Genomic DNA, 20,124 nt, shown 5'->3' with positions numbered 1-20,124 from the left:
TTTTTGTCCCTGAAATTGGCATCAACAAAGGGTTTGCACTGCTAAAATCACCAGCTTCCCAGCTTTCAGGGACAGGCAGACTTGAATCAGAAAACCCAATTTTTCAACACAATTTTGGCATTTTACTGGGACATACCCCATTTTTACGATTTTGTGTGCTTTTAGCCTCCTTCCAGTCAGTGACAGAAATGGGTGTGAAACCAATGCTGGGTCCCAGTAACCTAAACATTTTTTAAAAGAAGACAACATTCTGAATTCAGCAATGGGTAACTTGTGTAGATCTTACAAGTGTTTCCTACAGAAAATAACAACTGAAATAAAAAAAAAATATTGAAATTGAGAAGAAAAAAACAGCCATTTTCCTCTACGTTTTACTCTGTAACTTTTTTCTGCAATGTCAGATTTTTGAAAGCAATATACCATTACGCCTGCTGGACTCTTCTGGTTGCGGGGATATATAGGGCTTGTAGGTTCATCAAGAACCCTAGGTATCCAGAGAAAATAAATGAGCTGCACCTTGCAGTGGGTTTTCATTCTATACCGGGTATACTGCAATTAATTTGCCGAAGTATATAGAGTGAAAAATAGGTATCAAGAAAACCTTTCTATTTCCAAAATGGGCACAAGATAAGGAGTGAAGGAGCAGTGGTTATTTGCACATCTCTGAATTCTGGGGTGCCCACACTAGCATGCGAATTAAAGGGCATTTCTCAAATAGACGTCTTTTTTACACACTGTCTTATATTTGGAAGGAAAAAATGTAGATAAAGACAAGGGGCAGTAACTCTTGTTTTGCTATTCTATGTTTCCCCAAGTCTCCCGATAACATTTTTTACCTCACTTGTGTGGGTAGGCCTAGCGCCCGCGACAGGAAGTGCCCCAAAACACAACGTGGACACATCAAATTTTCCCAAAGAAAACCAAAACCTAGGTAAAAGACATTGTCATTTGCAACGCCAATAGCTCTAACTCTCACAAATGTGAGACCTTTCGCATTGCAAATGCTTGTTTTTTTGTGCAGGCAAGTGTGCGTGGAGCCTGCTTTGGTTCTTAAGACCTCAGACCTAAAGCAAAGCTTAGACAGAAACATAGCAATGTGCCCTTTGCACACAGTTAGAGATCCTACTAAATGGAGTCATATATAGGTCTGCACGGCCATTTTGCACAATTTTGTTGTGATATAAAGTTTCGGTAGAGCTCAATGAGAGCTGGTAGTTATGGCCGAGTGGTTAAGGTGATGGGCTTGAAATCCTTTGGGGGTTCCCTGCACGGGTTTGAATCCTGCTGACTACCTCTGTTGTTTATTTTAAACCTGATTTTTAAAATAACTGTGAAGAACACATTTACCAACTTTATTTGGGAAGATAGATAATTTACTTTAAATCTTTATTTAACAGAGGTTCGATTTTATTTTGCAGAGAGAAGAGCGGGTGACCGCGTGGGGAGAACAAATGATTTGTTAAACCTTCCATTTGAAGGTGATCTAAGCAGAATGAAGCAAAACAACAGCAGCGCCAATCAGCCGATTTCTTGGAGTCCACGGTTTAGGAGTTTACTTAGAAGGAGACTGTAAAAGAGTTTTAAAATTAGGGACCTATTGGTAGAGTCACTGTTTATGCAAATTGAAGGGTCAGAAGGGAGATGCGTCATTAAGATCTGTAAAAATCCATCTCTGGCAGCGGTGGGATTTGAACCCACCCCTCCAAAGAGACTGGAGCCTTAATCCAGCGCCTTAGACCGCTCGGCCACGCTACCTGCTGCTCTCAGTGTGTCTGTGCACTTGATGAGCACCGCAACCCTGAGCCTCCTCACTGAGTGTGGAAAGTCGAGTTGATAAACCATTTCATGGACATGATTACAATGTCGGGAGGGTGATGTGGTAATTGAAGGTTATCTCTCTTACTCAGTCACTGCACAAGTCTTCTCCCACCTGCTCGGACCTAGTGCAATCACCTTAAAAGACAACACTCTCCGAGCAATGACTTCCAACCAAGGTATAAGCACCTGCTCTACATAGGCAATGTGACTCCATCATTTTCTAATGAAACAAGTGTTCATACTGGTGGGCTCATTTCTTAGGGTGGGATCTAATGAATGAGCAGTTCATTCAAAAATAACTGAGGAGTTGCACGTATTCATGACATCAGCCCTATTGCCGCACCCAGTCTCCCCAACATACTGTTTAGCTTTCCAGTGACGTCATGTCTTGTGTGGCCTATTCACATTCCGCTGTTAATATTTTTTAGCCAATAGAATTTCACAGGCTCCCGTCTTTGAGCTCACATTGAAAAGGCACAAGTCCCAAAATGCAACCGGGTGCTGTTTAAAACTCCAGCACTGGTGGGCGGTGCCCCAGGTGACATGGGGTCCACCTGGATGCCCTGACTGCCTTTTCACGTGACAGTCACAGACACACACAGGACAGAGGTTCAAAAGCTATTCTGAAAGAAGTAAGCACAACAGGCCCACGTGAAACTAAACTTTTTAAATAGATGATTTTTGTTTCTATTGACCTGGTTCTCACTCGTTCTGCGCGCCAAGTCAAATGTAAATGAGCCCCGCAATAAAAATGCACAGAGGATGGTAAAATTCACTTCACTCTGCGCTCGTTGATGCTGAGAGCATGGTTGTCAGCCCGCACGCTTGTTATTTTGATGTGGAATTACTTGATTGCTTTGTGATAATTTTAATTACTCCGAATTGCAAGCTCCCCTACCCCAGTAATAACGTTTGAGGTATTGCTTCCCTACCACACCAACAAGGCCACCCTCTGACCAAGTCCTTTGCCTCTCTTCAGAACTACCATAAGCCCCTCCATGCACTAGGAACTTTTTGCTTGACGACCATCTAGGCGTCCTTGGAATATTGATATTTAGAAGTAACAATGTTTGTTTATTTTAACTAACTGACCTTTTTAGGGTCTCGCTTGATAGACTCTGTAGTATTCAGTAAAGGGCTGGAGCCCGCATGTCTCTCACCATTTTTTTATTTATGTGGCACTCTTCTTTACAGTTTCCTAATTCATCAAGGCATGTCTTGCATCATTTCCGTTCCTCTCTGTAGAGCAGCGACCAAGCGTTGATTGATTCAGCTTAATCAGTGCCTGACCGCTGCTCCCCACCTGATCAAGGTACTATTTTTTCCTTTTACCTTCTAGTGCCCTGCAAACAGAAGGCTTGTGACTGGCAAAAACATGCCCAGCAGGACAACCAAAACTGTTAAGTTTTAAATTTAAATCGAACTTTCTTTTATTTTGCCAAATCGTCTTTTCCCACGTTCCACGCATGTTTTCTTTTGCTTTTGTTCGTGGGCACTCTTCTCAAAAGATGACGATTAGCTCGTTTAAAATATTGCAAATCAACAGTGTTTCTTTATTATGTGTAAATTCTGAAATTAATCTTTAACACATAATCCTGCGGTACACTTCAATCCACCCCACTCCAATCTTCCCCACTACAATCCACCCCATCCAGACCACTTCACCCACACTAATCCACCTCACTCCAGTCCAAATCACTCACCTGAATCCAATCCACTCTAACTCATCCTACTCCAATCCTCTCCACCCACCCCAAGCAAATCTGTCTCACTCCAATGTGCCCCACTATAATAAAAAACAATCTGCACCACTCCAAAACAATCTGTCCCACTTCGATCCAAAACAATCTGCCCCACTCCACTTCAAAACAATCTCCCCTACTCCAATTCAAAACAATCTACCCCACTGCAATCTGCTGCACTCCAATCAAAAACAAACTACCACACTGCAATCCAAAACAATCTGCCATACTGCAATCGAAAACAATCTGTCCCACCCAAGGCAGTGGTGGCTGGTGCACTTTGAAAGGAGTTGGTGGGAGGGAAAAATAGTTCATCTGAAGCTAAGTGAAGAAATTGGAATAAAATAGTGCATTTTAACCCCTTCGCTGCCAGCCTTTTCCCCCTCAGGTGGCAGGCATTTTTTTGGCTATTTGGGGCAGGGCGCGCTTAGGCCCTCATAGATTTTTGTCCACATAAGCTATCCACGCCAAATTTGCGTCCTTTTTTTCCAACATCCTAGGGATTCTAGAGGTACCCAGACTTTGTGGGTTCCCCTGAAGGAGACCAAGAAATTAGCCAAAATACAGTAAAAATTTTGTTTTAAAAAAGAAAAAAATGGAAAAAAGGGCTGGAGAAGAAGGCTTGTGGTTTTTGTCCCTGAAATTGGCATCAACAAAGGGTTTGCACTGCTAAAATCACCAGCTTCCCAGCTTTCAGGGACAGGCAGACTTGAATCAGAAAACCCAATTTTTCAACACAATTTTGGCATTTTACTGGGACATACCCCATTTTTACGATTTTGTGTGCTTTTAGCCTCCTTCCAGTCAGTGACAGAAATGGGTGTGAAACCAATGCTGGGTCCCAGTAACCTAAACATTTTTTAAAAGAAGACAACATTCTGAATTCAGCAATGGGTAACTTGTGTAGATCTTACAAGTGTTTCCTACAGAAAATAACAACTGAAATAAAAAAAAAATATTGAAATTGAGAAGAAAAAAACAGCCATTTTCCTCTACGTTTTACTCTGTAACTTTTTTCTGCAATGTCAGATTTTTGAAAGCAATATACCATTACGCCTGCTGGACTCTTCTGGTTGCGGGGATATATAGGGCTTGTAGGTTCATCAAGAACCCTAGGTATCCAGAGAAAATAAATGAGCTGCACCTTGCAGTGGGTTTTCATTCTATACCGGGTATACTGCAATTAATTTGCCGAAGTATATAGAGTGAAAAATAGGTATCAAGAAAACCTTTCTATTTCCAAAATGGGCACAAGATAAGGAGTGAAGGAGCAGTGGTTATTTGCACATCTCTGAATTCTGGGGTGCCCACACTAGCATGCGAATTAAAGGGCATTTCTCAAATAGACGTCTTTTTTACACACTGTCTTATATTTGGAAGGAAAAAATGTAGATAAAGACAAGGGGCAGTAACTCTTGTTTTGCTATTCTATGTTTCCCCAAGTCTCCCGATAACATTTTTTACCTCACTTGTGTGGGTAGGCCTAGCGCCCGCGACAGGAAGTGCCCCAAAACACAACGTGGACACATCAAATTTTCCCGAAGAAAACCAAAACCTAGGTAAAAGACATTGTCATTTGCAACGCCAATAGCTCTAACTCTCACAAATGTGAGACCTTTCGCATTGCAAATGCTTGTTTTTTTGTGCAGGCAAGTGTGCGTGGAGCCTGCTTTGGTTCTTAAGACCTCAGACCTAAAGCAAAGCTTAGACAGAAACATAGCAATGTGCCCTTTGCACACAGTTAGAGATCCTACTAAATGGAGTCATATATAGGTCTGCACGGCCATTTTGCACAATTTTGTTGTGATATAAAGTTTCGGTAGAGCTCAATGAGAGCTGGTAGTTATGGCCGAGTGGTTAAGGTGATGGGCTTGAAATCCTTTGGGGGTTCCCTGCACGGGTTTGAATCCTGCTGACTACCTCTGTTGTTTATTTTAAACCTGATTTTTAAAATAACTGTGAAGAACACATTTACCAACTTTATTTGGGAAGATAGATAATTTACTTTAAATCTTTATTTAACAGAGGTTCGATTTTATTTTGCAGAGAGAAGAGCGGGTGACCGCGTGGGGAGAACAAATGATTTGTTAAACCTTCCATTTGAAGGTGATCTAAGCAGAATGAAGCAAAACAACAGCAGCGCCAATCAGCCGATTTCTTGGAGTCCACGGTTTAGGAGTTTACTTAGAAGGAGACTGTAAAAGAGTTTTAAAATTAGGGACCTATTGGTAGAGTCACTGTTTATGCAAATTGAAGGGTCAGAAGGGAGATGCGTCATTAAGATCTGTAAAAATCCATCTCTGGCAGCGGTGGGATTTGAACCCACGCCTCCAAAGAGACTGGAGCCTTAATCCAGCGCCTTAGACCGCTCGGCCACGCTACCTGTTGCTCTCAGTGTGTCTGTGCACTTCATGAGCACCGTAACCCTGAGTCTCCTCACTCAGTGTGGAAAGTCGAGTTGATAAACCATTTCATGGACATGATTACAATGTCGGGAGGGTGATGTGGTAATTGAAGGTTATCTCTCTTACTCAGTCACTGCACAAGTCTTCTCCCACCTGCTCGGACCTAGTGAAATCACCTTAAAAGACAACACTCTCCGAGCAATGACTTCCAACCAAGGTATAAGCACCTGCTCTACATAGGCAATGTGACTCCATCATTTTCTAATGAAACAAGTGTTCATACTGGTGGGCTCATTTCTTTGGGTGGGATCTAATGAATGAGCAGTTCATTCAAAAATAACTGAGGAGTTGCACGTATTCATGACATCAGCCCTATTGCCGCACCCAGTCTCCCCAACATACTGTTTAGCTTTCCAGTGACGTCATGTCTTGTGTGGCCTATTCACATTCCGCTGTTAATATTTTTTAGCCAATAGAATTTCACAGGCTCCCGTCTTTGAGCTCACATTGAAAAGGCACAAGTCCCAAAATGCAACCGGGTGCTGTTTAAAACTCCAGCACTGGTGGGCGGTGCCCCAGGTGACATGGGGTCCACCTGGATGCCCTGACTGCCTTTTCACGTGACAGTCACAGACACACACAGGACAGAGGTTCAAAAGCTATTCTGAAAGAAGTAAGGACAACAGGCCCACGTGAAACTAAACTTTTTAAATAGATGATTTTTGTTTCTATTGACCTGGTTCTCACTCGTTCTGCGCGCCAAGTCAAATGTAAATGAGCCCCGCAATAAAAATGCACAGAGGATGGTAAAATTCACTTCACTCTGCGCTCTTTGATGCTGAGAGCATGGTTGTCAGCCCGCACGCTTGTTATTTTGATGTGGAATTACTTGATTGCTTTGTGATAATTTTAATTACTCCGAATTGCAAGCTCCCCTACCCCAGTAATAATGTTTGAGGTATTGCTTCCCTACCACACCAACAAGGCCACCCTCTGACCAAGTCCTTTGCCTCTCTTCAGAACTACCATAAGCCCCTCCATGCACTAGGAACTTTTTGCTTGACGACCATCTAGGCGTCCTTGGAATATTGATATTTAGAAGTAACAATGTTTGTTTATTTTAACTAACTGACCTTTTTAGGGTCTCGCTTGATAGACTCTGTAGTATTCAGTAAAGGGCTTGGAGCCCGCATGTCTCTCACCATTTTTTTATTTATGTGGCACTCTTCTTTACAGTTTCCTAATTCATCAAGGCATGTCTTGCATCATTTCCGTTCCTCTCTGTAGAGCAGCGACCAAGCGTTGATTGATTCAGCTTAATCAGTGCCTGACCGCTGCTCCCCACCTGATCAAGGTACTATTTTTTCCTTTTACCTTCTAGTGCCCTGCAAACAGAAGGCTTGTGACTGGCAAAAACATGCCCAGCAGGACAACCAAAACTGTTAAGTTTTAAATTTAAATCGAACTTTCTTTTATTTTGCCAAATCGTCTTTTCCCACGTTCCACGCATGTTTTCTTTTGCTTTTGTTCGTGGGCACTCTTCTCAAAAGATGACGATTAGCTCGTTTAAAATATTGCAAATCAACAGTGTTTCTTTATTATGTGTAAATTCTGAAATTAATCTTTAACACATAATCCTGCGGTACACTTCAATCCACCCCACTCCAATCTTCCCCACTACAATCCACCCCATCCAGACCACTTCACCCACACTAATCCACCTCACTCCAGTCCAAATCACTCACCCGAATCCAATCCACTCTAACTCATCCTACTCCAATCCTCTCCACCCACCCCAAGCAAATCTGTCTCACTCCAATGTGCCCCACTATAATAAAAAACAATCTGCACCACTCCAAAACAATCTGTCCCACTTCGATCCAAAACAATCTGCCCCACTCCACTTCAAAACAATCTCCCCTACTCCAATTCAAAACAATCTACCCCACTGCAATCTGCTGCACTCCAATCAAAAACAAACTACACACTGCAATCCAAAACAATCTGCCATACTGCAATCGAAAACAATCTGTCCCACCCAAGGCAGTGGTGGCTGGTGCACTTTGAAAGGAGTTGGTGGGAGGGAAAAATAGTTCATCTGAAGCTAAGTGAAGAAATTGGAATAAAATAGTGCATTTTAACCCCTTCGCTGCCAGCCTTTTCCCCCTCAGGTGCCAGGCATTTTTTTGGCTATTTGGGGCAGGGCGCGCTTAGGCCCTCATAGATTTTTGTCCACATAAGCTATCCACGCCAAATTTGCGTCCTTTTTTTCCAACATCCTAGGGATTCTAGAGGTACCCAGACTTTGTGGGTTCCCCTGAAGGAGACCAAGAAATTAGCCAAAATACAGTAAAAATTTTGTTTTAAAAAAGAAAAAAATGGAAAAAAGGGCTGGAGAAGAAGGCTTGTGGTTTTTGTCCCTGAAATTGGCATCAACAAAGGGTTTGCACTGCTAAAATCACCAGCTTCCCAGCTTTCAGGGACAGGCAGACTTGAATCAGAAAACCCAATTTTTCAACACAATTTTGGCATTTTACTGGGACATACCCCATTTTTACGATTTTGTGTGCTTTTAGCCTCCTTCCAGTCAGTGACAGAAATGGGTGTGAAACCAATGCTGGGTCCCAGTAACCTAAACATTTTTTAAAAGAAGACAACATTCTGAATTCAGCAATGGGTAACTTGTGTAGATCTTACAAGTGTTTCCTACAGAAAATAACAACTGAAATAAAAAAAAAATATTGAAATTGAGAAGAAAAAAACAGCCATTTTCCTCTACGTTTTACTCTGTAACTTTTTTCTGCAATGTCAGATTTTTGAAAGCAATATACCATTACGCCTGCTGGACTCTTCTGGTTGCGGGGATATATAGGGCTTGTAGGTTCATCAAGAACCCTAGGTATCCAGAGAAAATAAATGAGCTGCACCTTGCAGTGGGTTTTCATTCTATACCGGGTATACTGCAATTAATTTGCCGAAGTATATAGAGTGAAAAATAGGTATCAAGAAAACCTTTCTATTTCCAAAATGGGCACAAGATAAGGAGTGAAGGAGCAGTGGTTATTTGCACATCTCTGAATTCTGGGGTGCCCACACTAGCATGCGAATTAAAGGGCATTTCTCAAATAGACGTCTTTTTTACACACTGTCTTATATTTGGAAGGAAAAAATGTAGATAAAGACAAGGGGCAGTAACTCTTGTTTTGCTATTCTATGTTTCCCCAAGTCTCCCGATAACATTTTTTACCTCACTTGTGTGGGTAGGCCTAGCGCCCGCGACAGGAAGTGCCCCAAAACACAACGTGGACACATCAAATTTTCCCAAAGAAAACCAAAACCTAGGTAAAAGACATTGTCATTTGCAACGCCAATAGCTCTAACTCTCACAAATGTGAGACCTTTCGCATTGCAAATGCTTGTTTTTTTGTGCAGGCAAGTGTGCGTGGAGCCTGCTTTGGTTCTTAAGACCTCAGACCTAAAGCAAAGCTTAGACAGAAACATAGCAATGTGCCCTTTGCACACAGTTAGAGATCCTACTAAATGGAGTCATATATAGGTCTGCACGGCCATTTTGCACAATTTTGTTGTGATATAAAGTTTCGGTAGAGCTCAATGAGAGCTGGTAGTTATGGCCGAGTGGTTAAGGTGATGGGCTTGAAATCCTTTGGGGGTTCCCTGCACGGGTTTGAATCCTGCTGACTACCTCTGTTGTTTATTTTAAACCTGATTTTTAAAATAACTGTGAAGAACACATTTACCAACTTTATTTGGGAAGATAGATAATTTACTTTAAATCTTTATTTAACAGAGGTTCGATTTTATTTTGCAGAGAGAAGAGCGGGTGACCGCGTGGGGAGAACAAATGATTTGTTAAACCTTCCATTTGAAGGTGATCTAAGCAGAATGAAGCAAAACAACAGCAGCGCCAATCAGCCGATTTCTTGGAGTCCACGGTTTAGGAGTTTACTTAGAAGGAGACTGTAAAAGAGTTTTAAAATTAGGGACCTATTGGTAGAGTCACTGTTTATGCAAATTGAAGGGTCAGAAGGGAGATGCGTCATTAAGATCTGTAAAAATCCATCTCTGGCAGCGGTGGGATTTGAACCCACCCCTCCAAAGAGACTGGAGCCTTAATCCAGCGCCTTAGACCGCTCGGCCACGCTACCTGTTGCTCTCAGTGTGTCTGTGCACTTCATGAGCACCGTAACCCTGAGTCTCCTCACTTAGTGTGGAAAGTCGAGTTGATAAACCATTTCATGGACATGATTACAATGTCGGGAGGGTGATGTGGTAATTGAAGGTTATCTCTCTTACTCAGTCACTGCACAAGTCTTCTCCCACCTGCTCGGACCTAGTGCAATCACCTTAAAAGACAACACTCTCCGAGCAATGACTTCCAACCAAGGTATAAGCACCTGCTCTACATAGGCAATGTGACTCCATCATTTTCTAATGAAACAAGTGTTCATACTGGTGGGCTCATTTCTTTGGGTGGGATCTAATGAATGAGCAGTTCATTCAAAAATAACTGAGGAGTTGCACGTATTCATGACATCAGCCCTATTGCCGCACCCAGTCTCCCCAACATACTGTTTAGCTTTCCAGTGACGTCATGTCTTGTGTGGCCTATTCACATTCCGCTGTTAATATTTTTTAGCCAATAGAATTTCACAGGCTCCCGTCTTTGAGCTCACATTGAAAAGGCACAAGTCCCAAAATGCAACCGGGTGCTGTTTAAAACTCCAGCACTGGTGGGCGGTGCCCCAGGTGACATGGGGTCCACCTGGATGCCCTGACTGCCTTTTCACGTGACAGTCACAGACACACACAGGACAGAGGTTCAAAAGCTATTCTGATAGAAGTAAGGACAACAGGCCCACGTGAAACTAAACTTTTTAAATAGATGATTTTTGTTTCTATTGACCTGGTTCTCACTCGTTCTGCGCGCCAAGTCAAATGTAAATGAGCCCCGCAATAAAAATGCACAGAGGATGGTAAAATTCACTTCACTCTGCGCTCGTTGATGCTGAGAGCATGGTTGTCAGCCCGCACGCTTGTTATTTTGATGTGGAATTACTTGATTGCTTTGTGATAATTTTAATTACTCCGAATTGCAAGCTCCCCTACCCCAGTAATAATGTTTGAGGTATTGCTTCCCTACCACACCAACAAGGCCACCCTCTGACCAAGTCCTTTGCCTCTCTTCAGAACTACCATAAGCCCCTCCATGCACTAGGAACTTTTTGCTTGACGACCATCTAGGCGTCCTTGGAATATTGATATTTAGAAGTAACAATGTTTGTTTATTTTAACTAACTGACCTTTTTAGGGTCTCGCTTGATAGACTCTGTAGTATTCAGTAAAGGGCTTGGAGCCCGCATGTCTCTCACCATTTTTTTATTTATGTGGCACTCTTCTTTACAGTTTCCTAATTCATCAAGGCATGTCTTGCATCATTTCCGTTCCTCTCTGTAGAGCAGCGACCAAGCGTTGATTGATTCAGCTTAATCAGTGCCTGACCGCTGCTCCCCACCTGATCAAGGTACTATTTTTTCCTTTTACCTTCTAGTGCCCTGCAAACAGAAGGCTTGTGACTGGCAAAAACATGCCCAGCAGGACAAACAAAACTGTTAAGTTTTAAATTTAAATCGAACTTTCTTTTATTTTGCCAAATCGTCTTTTCCCACGTTCCACGCATGTTTTCTTTTGCTTTTGTTCGTGGGCACTCTTCTCAAAAGATGATGATTAGCTTGTTTAAAATATTGCAAATCAACAGTGTTTCTTTATTATGTGTAAATTCTGAAATTAATCTTTAACACATAATCCTGCGGTACACTTCAATCCACCCCACTCCAATCTTCCCCACTACAATCCACCCCATCCAGACCACTTCACCCACACTAATCCACCTCACTCCAGTCCAAATCACTCACCCGAATCCAATCCACTCTAACTCATCCTACTCCAATCCTCTCCACCCACCCCAAGCAAATCTGTCTCACTCCAATGTGCCCCACTATAATAAAAAACAATCTGCACCACTCCAAAACAATCTGTCCCACTTCGATCCAAAACAATCTGCCCCACTCCACTTCAAAACAATCTCCCCTACTCCAATTCAAAACAATCTACCCCACTGCAATCTGCTGCACTCCAATCAAAAACAAACTACCACACTGCAATCCAAAACAATCTGCCATACTGCAATCGAAAACAATCTGTCCCACCCAAGGCAGTGGTGGCTGGTGCACTTTGAAAGGAGTTGGTGGGAGGGAAAAATAGTTCATCTGAAGCTAAGTGAAGAAATTGGAATAAAATAGTGCATTTTAACCCCTTCGCTGCCAGCCTTTTCCCCCTCAGGTGCCAGGCATTTTTTTGGCTATTTGGGGCAGGGCGCGCTTAGGCCCTCATAGATTTTTGTCCACATAAGCTATCCACGCCAAATTTGCGTCCTTTTTTTCCAACATCCTAGGGATTCTAGAGGTACCCAGACTTTGTGGGTTCCCCTGAAGGAGACCAAGAAATTAGCCAAAATACAGTAAAAATTTTGTTTTAAAAAAGAAAAAAATGGAAAAAAGGGCTGGAGAAGAAGGCTTGTGGTTTTTGTCCCTGAAATTGGCATCAACAAAGGGTTTGCACTGCTAAAATCACCAGCTTCCCAGCTTTCAGGGACAGGCAGACTTGAATCAGAAAACCCAATTTTTCAACACAATTTTGGCATTTTACTGGGACATACCCCATTTTTACGATTTTGTGTGCTTTTAGCCTCCTTCCAGTCAGTGACAGAAATGGGTGTGAAACCAATGCTGGGTCCCAGTAACCTAAACATTTTTTAAAAGAAGACAACATTCTGAATTCAGCAATGGGTAACTTGTGTAGATCTTACAAGTGTTTCCTACAGAAAATAACAACTGAAATAAAAAAAAAATATTGAAATTGAGAAGAAAAAAACAGCCATTTTCCTCTACGTTTTACTCTGTAACTTTTTTCTGCAATGTCAGATTTTTGAAAGCAATATACCATTACGCCTGCTGGACTCTTCTGGTTGCGGGGATATATAGGGCTTGTAGGTTCATCAAGAACCCTAGGTATCCAGAGAAAATAAATGAGCTGCACCTTGCAGTGGGTTTTCATTCTATACCGGGTATACTGCAATTAATTTGCCGAAGTATATAGAGTGAAAAATAGGTATCAAGAAAACCTTTCTATTTCCAAAATGGGCACAAGATAAGGAGTGAAGGAGCAGTGGTTATTTGCACATCTCTGAATTCTGGGGTGCCCACACTAGCATGCGAATTAAAGGGCATTTCTCAAATAGACGTCTTTTTTACACACTGTCTTATATTTGGAAGGAAAAAATGTAGATAAAGACAAGGGGCAGTAACTCTTGTTTTGCTATTCTATGTTTCCCCAAGTCTCCCGATAACATTTTTTACCTCACTTGTGTGGGTAGGCCTAGCGCCCGCGACAGGAAGTGCCCCAAAACACAACGTGGACACATCAAATTTTCCCAAAGAAAACCAAAACCTAGGTAAAAGACATTGTCATTTGCAACGCCAATAGCTCTAACTCTCTCAAATGTGAGACCTTTCGCATTGCAAATGCTTGTTTTTTTGTGCAGGCAAGTGTGCGTGGAGCCTGCTTTGGTTCTTAAGACCTCAGACCTAAAGCAAAGCTTAGACAGAAACATAGCAATGTGCCCTTTGCACACAGTTAGAGATCCTACTAAATGGAGTCATATATAGGTCTGCACGGCCATTTTGCACAATTTTGTTGTGATATAAAGTTTCGGTAGAGCTCAATGAGAGCTGGTAGTTATGGCCGAGTGGTTAAGGTGATGGGCTTGAAATCCTTTGGGGGTTCCCTGCACGGGTTTGAATCCTGCTGACTACCTCTGTTGTTTATTTTAAACCTGATTTTTAAAATAACTGTGAAGAACACATTTACCAACTTTATTTGGGAAGATAGATAATTTACTTTAAATCTTTATTTAACAGAGGTTCGATTTTATTTTGCAGAGAGAAGAGCGGGTGACCGCGTGGGGAGAACAAATGATTTGTTAAACCTTCCATTTGAAGGTGATCTAAGCAGAATGAAGCAAAACAACAGCAGCGCCAATCAGCCGATTTCTTGGAGTCCACGGTTTAGGAGTTTACTTAGAAGGAGACTGTAAAAGAGTTTTAAAATTAGGGACCTATTGGTAGAGTCACTGTTTATGCAAATTGAAGGGTCAGAAGGGAGATGCGTCATTAAGATCTGTAAAAATCCATCTCTGGCAGCGGTGGGATTTGAACCCACGCCTCCAAAGAGACTGGAGCCTTAATCCAGCGCCTTAGACCGCTCGGCCCCGCTACCTGTTGCTCTCAGTGTGTCTGTGCACTTCATGAGCACCGTAACCCTGAGTCTCCTCACTTAGATTGGAAAGACGAGTTGATAAACCATTTCATGGACATGATTACAATGTCGGGAGGGTGATGTGGTAATTGAAGGTTATCTCTCTTACTCAGTCACTGCACAAGTCTTCTCCCACCTGCTCGGACCTAGTGCAATCACCTTAAAAGACAACACTCTCCGAGCAATGACTTCCAACCAAGGTATAAGCACCTGCTCTACATAGGCAATGTGACTCCATCATTTTCTAATGAAACAAGTGTTCATACTGGTGGGGTCATTTCTTAGGGTGGGATCTAATGAATGAGCAGTTCATTCAAAAATAACTGAGGAGTTGCACGTATTCATGACATCAGCCCTATTGCCGCACCCAGTCTCCCCAACATACTGTTTAGCTTTCCAGTGACGTCATGTCTTGTGTGGCCTATTCACATTCCGCTGTTAATATTTTTTAGCCAATAGAATTTCACAGGCTCCCGTCTTTGAGCTCACATTGAAAAGGCACAAGTCCCAAAATGCAACCGGGTGCTGTTTAAAACTCCAGCACTGGTGGGCGGTGCCCCAGGTGACATGGGGTCCACCTGGATGCCCTGACTGCCTTTTCACGTGACAGTCACAGACACACACAGGACAGAGGTTCAAAAGCTATTCTGAAAGAAGTAAGCACAACAGGCCCACGTGAAACTAAACTTTTTAAATAGATGATTTTTGTTTCTATTGACCTGGTTCTCACTCGTTCTGCGCGCCAAGTCAAATGTAAATGAGCCCCGCAATAAAAATGCACAGAGGATGGTAAAATTCACTTCACTCTGCGCTCGTTGATGCTGAGAGCATGGTTGTCAGCCCGCACGCTTGTTATTTTGATGTGGAATTACTTGATTGCTTTGTGATAATTTTAATTACTCCGAATTGCAAGCTCCCCTACCCCAGTAATAATGTTTGAGGTATTGCTTCCCTACCACACCAACAAGGCCACCCTCTGACCAAGTCCTTTGCCTCTCTTCAGAACTACCATAAGCCCCTCCATGCACTAGGAACTTTTTGCTTGACGACCATCTAGGCGTCCTTGGAATATTGATATTTAGAAGTAACAATGTTTGTTTATTTTAACTAACTGACCTTTTTAGGGTCTCGCTTGATAGACTCTGTAGTATTCAGTAAAGGGCTTGGAGCCCGCATGTCTCTCACCATTTTTTTATTTATGTGGCACTCTTCTTTACAGTTTCCTAATTCATCAAGGCATGTCTTGCATCATTTCCGTTCCTCTCTGTAGAGCAGCGACCAAGCGTTGATTGATTCAGCTTAATCAGTGCCTGACCGCTGCTCCCCACCTGATCAAGGTACTATTTTTTCCTTTTACCTTCTAGTGCCCTGCAAACAGAAGGCTTGTGACTGGCAAAAACATGCCCAGCAGGACAACCAAAACTGTTAAGTTTTAAATTTAAATCGAACTTTCTTTTATTTTGCCAAATCGTCTTTTCCCACGTTCCACGCATGTTTTCTTTTGCTTTTGTTCGTGGGCACTCTTCTCAAAAGATGACGATTAGCTCGTTTAAAATATTGCAAATCAACAGTGTTTCTTTATTATGTGTAAATTCTGAAATTAATCTTTAACACATAATCCTGCGGTACACTTCAATCCACCCCACTCCAATCTTCCCCACTACAATCCACCCCATCCAGACCACTTCACCCACACTAATCCACCTCACTCCAGTCCAAATCACTCACCTGAATCCAATCCACTCTAACTCATCCTACTCCAATCCTCTCCACCCACCCCAAGCAAATCTGTCTCACTCCAATGTGCCCCACTATAATAAAAAACAATCTGCACCACTCCAAAACAATCTGTCCCACTTCGATCCAAAACAATCTGCCCCACTCCACTTCAAAACAATCTCCCCTACTCCAATTCAAAACAATCTACCCCACTGCAATCTGCTGCACTCCAATCAAAAACAAACTACCACACTGCAATCCAAAACAATCTGCCATACTGCAATCGAAAACAATCTGTCCCACCCAAGGCAGTGGTGGCTGGTGCACTTTGAAAGGAGTTGGTGGGAGGGAAAAATAGTTCATCTGAAGCTAAGTGAAGAAATTGGAATAAAATAGTGCATTTTAACCCCTTCGCTGCCAGCCTTTTCCCCCTCAGGTGCCAGGCATTTTTTTGGCTATTTGGGGCAGGGCGCGCTTAGGCCCTCATAGATTTTTGTCCACATAAGCTATCCACGCCAAATTTGCGTCCTTTTTTTCCAACATCCTAGGGATTCTAGAGGTACCCAGACTTTGTGGGTTCCCCTGAAGGAGACCAAGAAATTAGCCAAAATACAGTAAAAATTTTGTTTTAAAAAAGAAAAAAATGGAAAAAAGGGCTGGAGAAGAAGGCTTGTGGTTTTTGTCCCTGAAATTGGCATCAACAAAGGGTTTGCACTGCTAAAATCACCAGCTTCCCAGCTTTCAGGGACAGGCAGACTTGAATCAGAAAACCCAATTTTTCAACACAATTTTGGCATTTTACTGGGACATACCCCATTTTTACGATTTTGTGTGCTTTTAGCCTCCTTCCAGTCAGTGACAGAAATGGGTGTGAAACCAATGCTGGGTCCCAGTAACCTAAACATTTTTTAAAAGAAGACAACATTCTGAATTCAGCAATGGGTAACTTGTGTAGATCTTACAAGTGTTTCCTACAGAAAATAACAACTGAAATAAAAAAAAAATATTGAAATTGAGAAGAAAAAAACAGCCATTTTCCTCTACGTTTTACTCTGTAACTTTTTTCTGCAATGTCAGATTTTTGAAAGCAATATACCATTACGCCTGCTGGACTCTTCTGGTTGCGGGGATATATAGGGCTTGTAGGTTCATCAAGAACCCTAGGTATCCAGAGAAAATAAATGAGCTGCACCTTGCAGTGGGTTTTCATTCTATACCGGGTATACTGCAATTAATTTGCCGAAGTATATGGAGTGAAAAATAGGTATCAAGAAAACCTTTCTATTTCCAAAATGGGCACAAGATAAGGAGTGAAGGAGCAGTGGTTATTTGCACATCTCTGAATTCTGGGGTGCCCACACTAGCATGCAAATTAAAGGGCATTTCTCAAATAGACGTCTTTTTTACACACTGTCTTATATTTGGAAGGAAAAAATGTAGATAAAGACAAGGGGCAGTAACTCTTGTTTTGCTATTCTATGTTTCCCCAAGTCTCCCGATAACATTTTTTACCTCACTTGTGTGGGTAGGCCTAGCGCCCGCGACAGGAAGTGCCCCAAAACACAACGTGGACACATCAAATTTTCCCAAAGAAAACCAAAACCTAGGTAAAAGACATTGTCATTTGCAACGCCAATAGCTCTAACTCTCACAAATGTGAGACCTTTCGCATTGCAAATGCTTGTTTTTTTGTGCAGGCAAGTGTGCGTGGAGCCTGCTTTGGTTCTTAAGACCTCAGACCTAAAGCAAAGCTTAGACAGAAACATAGCAATGTGCCCTTTGCACACAGTTAGAGATCCTACTAAATGGAGTCATATATAGGTCTGCACGGCCATTTTGCACAATTTTGTTGTGATATAAAGTTTCGGTAGAGCTCAATGAGAGCTGGTAGTTATGGCCGAGTGGTTAAGGTGATGGGCTTGAAATCCTTTGGGGGTTCCCTGCACGGGTTTGAATCCAGCTAACTACCTCTGTTGTTTATTTTAAACCTGATTTTTAAAATAACTGTGAAGAACACATTTACCAACTTTATTTGGGAAGATAGATAATTTACTTTAAATCTTTATTTAACAGAGGTTCGATTTTATTTTGCAGAGAGAAGAGCGGGTGACCGCGTGGGGAGAACAAATGATTTGTTAAACCTTCCATTTGAAGGTGATCTAAGCAGAATGAAGCAAAACAACAGCAGCGCCAATCAGCCGATTTCTTGGAGTCCACGGTTTAGGAGTTTACTTAGAAGGAGACTGTAAAAGAGTTTTAAAATTAGGGACCTATTGGTAGAGTCACTGTTTATGCAAATTGAAGGGTCAGAAGGGAGATGCGTCATTAAGATCTGTAAAAATCCATCTCTGGCAGCGGTGGGATTTGAACCCACGCCTCCAAAGAGACTGGAGCCTTAATCCAGCGCCTTAGACCGCTCGGCCCCGCTACCTGTTGCTCTCAGTGTGTCTGTGCACTTCATGAGCACCGTAACCCTGAGTCTCCTCACTTAGATTGGAAAGACGAGTTGATAAACCATTTCATGGACATGATTACAATGTCGGGAGGGTGATGTGGTAATTGAAGGTTATCTCTCTTACTCAGTCACTGCACAAGTCTTCTCCCACCTGCTCGGACCTAGTGCAATCACCTTAAAAGACAACACTCTCCGAGCAATGACTTCCAACCAAGGTATAAGCACCTGCTCTACATAGGCAATGTGACTCCATCATTTTCTAATGAAACAAGTGTTCATACTGGTGGGGTCATTTCTTAGGGTGGGATCTAATGAATGAGCAGTTCATTCAAAAATAACTGAGGAGTTGCACGTATTCATGACATCAGCCCTATTGCCGCACCCAGTCTCCCCAACATACTGTTTAGCTTTCCAGTGACGTCATGTCTTGTGTGGCCTATTCACATTCCGCTGTTAATATTTTTTAGCCAATAGAATTTCACAGGCTCCCGTCTTTGAGCTCACATTGAAAAGGCACAAGTCCCAAAATGCAACCGGGTGCTGTTTAAAACTCCAGCACTGGTGGGCGGTGCCCCAGGTGACATGGGGCCCACCTGGATGCTCTGACTGCCTTTCACGTGACAGTCACAGACACACACAGGACAGAGGTTCAAAAGCTATTCTGAAAGAAGTAAGGACAACAGGCCCACGTGAAACTAAACTTTTTAAATAGATGATTTTTGTTTCTATTGACCTGGTTCTCACTCGTTCTGCGCGCCAAGTCAAATGTAAATGAGCCCCGCAATAAAAATGCACAGAGGATGGTAAAATTCACTTCACTCTGCGCTCGTTGATGCTGAGAGCATGGTTGTCAGCCCGCACGCTTGTTATTTTGATGTGGAATTACTTGATTGCTTTGTGATAATTTTAATTACTCCGAATTGCAAGCTCCCCTACCCCAGTAATAATGTTTGAGGTATTGCTTCCCTACCACACCAACAAGGCCACCCTCTGACCAAGTCCTTTGCCTCTCTTCAGAACTACCATAAGCCCCTCCATGCACTAGGAACTTTTTGCTTGACGACCATCTAGGCGTCCTTGGAATATTGATATTTAGAAGTAACAATGTTTGTTTATTTTAACTAACTGACCTTTTTAGGGTCTCGCTTGATAGACTCTGTAGTATTCAGTAAAGGGCTTGGAGCCCGCATGTCTCTCACCATTTTTTTATTTATGTGGCACTCTTCTTTACAGTTTCCTAATTCATCAAGGCATGTCTTGCATCATTTCCGTTCCTCTCTGTAGAGCAGCGACCAAGCGTTGATTGATTCAGCTTAATCAGTGCCTGACCGCTGCTCCCCACCTGATCAAGGTACTATTTTTTCCTTTTACCTTCTAGTGCCCTGCAAACAGAAGGCTTGTGACTGGCAAAAACATGCCCAGCAGGACAACCAAAACTGTTAAGTTTTAAATTTAAATCGAACTTTCTTTTATTTTGCCAAATCGTCTTTTCCCACGTTCCACGCATGTTTTCTTTTGCTTTTGTTCGTGGGCACTCTTCTCAAAAGATGACGATTAGCTCGTTTAAAATATTGCAAATCAACAGTGTTTC

The 20,124-nt window shown here is 42.4% G+C and overlaps 5 non-coding genes across 5 annotated transcripts; all 5 read right to left on the bottom strand.

The window, feature by feature from the left end:
• Positions 1–1,673: 1,673 nt before the first annotated feature.
• On the bottom strand, positions 1,674–1,755 carry TRNAL-AAG (transfer RNA leucine (anticodon AAG)). The gene has a single exon. It is a non-coding gene; the product is annotated as a tRNA-Leu (tRNA).
• Positions 1,756–5,861: 4,106 nt separating this feature from the next.
• Positions 5,862–5,943, bottom strand: TRNAL-AAG (transfer RNA leucine (anticodon AAG)). Its single transcript has one exon. It is a non-coding gene; the product is annotated as a tRNA-Leu (tRNA).
• A 4,106-nt stretch (positions 5,944–10,049) lies between these two features.
• Positions 10,050–10,131, bottom strand: TRNAL-AAG (transfer RNA leucine (anticodon AAG)). The gene has a single exon. It is a non-coding gene; the product is annotated as a tRNA-Leu (tRNA).
• A 4,107-nt stretch (positions 10,132–14,238) lies between these two features.
• Positions 14,239–14,320, bottom strand: TRNAL-AAG (transfer RNA leucine (anticodon AAG)). The gene has a single exon. It is a non-coding gene; the product is annotated as a tRNA-Leu (tRNA).
• A 4,107-nt stretch (positions 14,321–18,427) lies between these two features.
• On the bottom strand, positions 18,428–18,509 carry TRNAL-AAG (transfer RNA leucine (anticodon AAG)). The gene has a single exon. It is a non-coding gene; the product is annotated as a tRNA-Leu (tRNA).
• Positions 18,510–20,124: the final 1,615 nt, after the last annotated feature.

This window comes from Pleurodeles waltl, unplaced genomic scaffold (genome assembly GCF_031143425.1).
Source record: "Pleurodeles waltl isolate 20211129_DDA unplaced genomic scaffold, aPleWal1.hap1.20221129 scaffold_183, whole genome shotgun sequence".
NCBI lineage: Eukaryota > Metazoa > Chordata > Amphibia > Caudata > Salamandridae > Pleurodeles > Pleurodeles waltl.
This window is presented reverse-complemented; position numbering and strand designations above follow the sequence as displayed.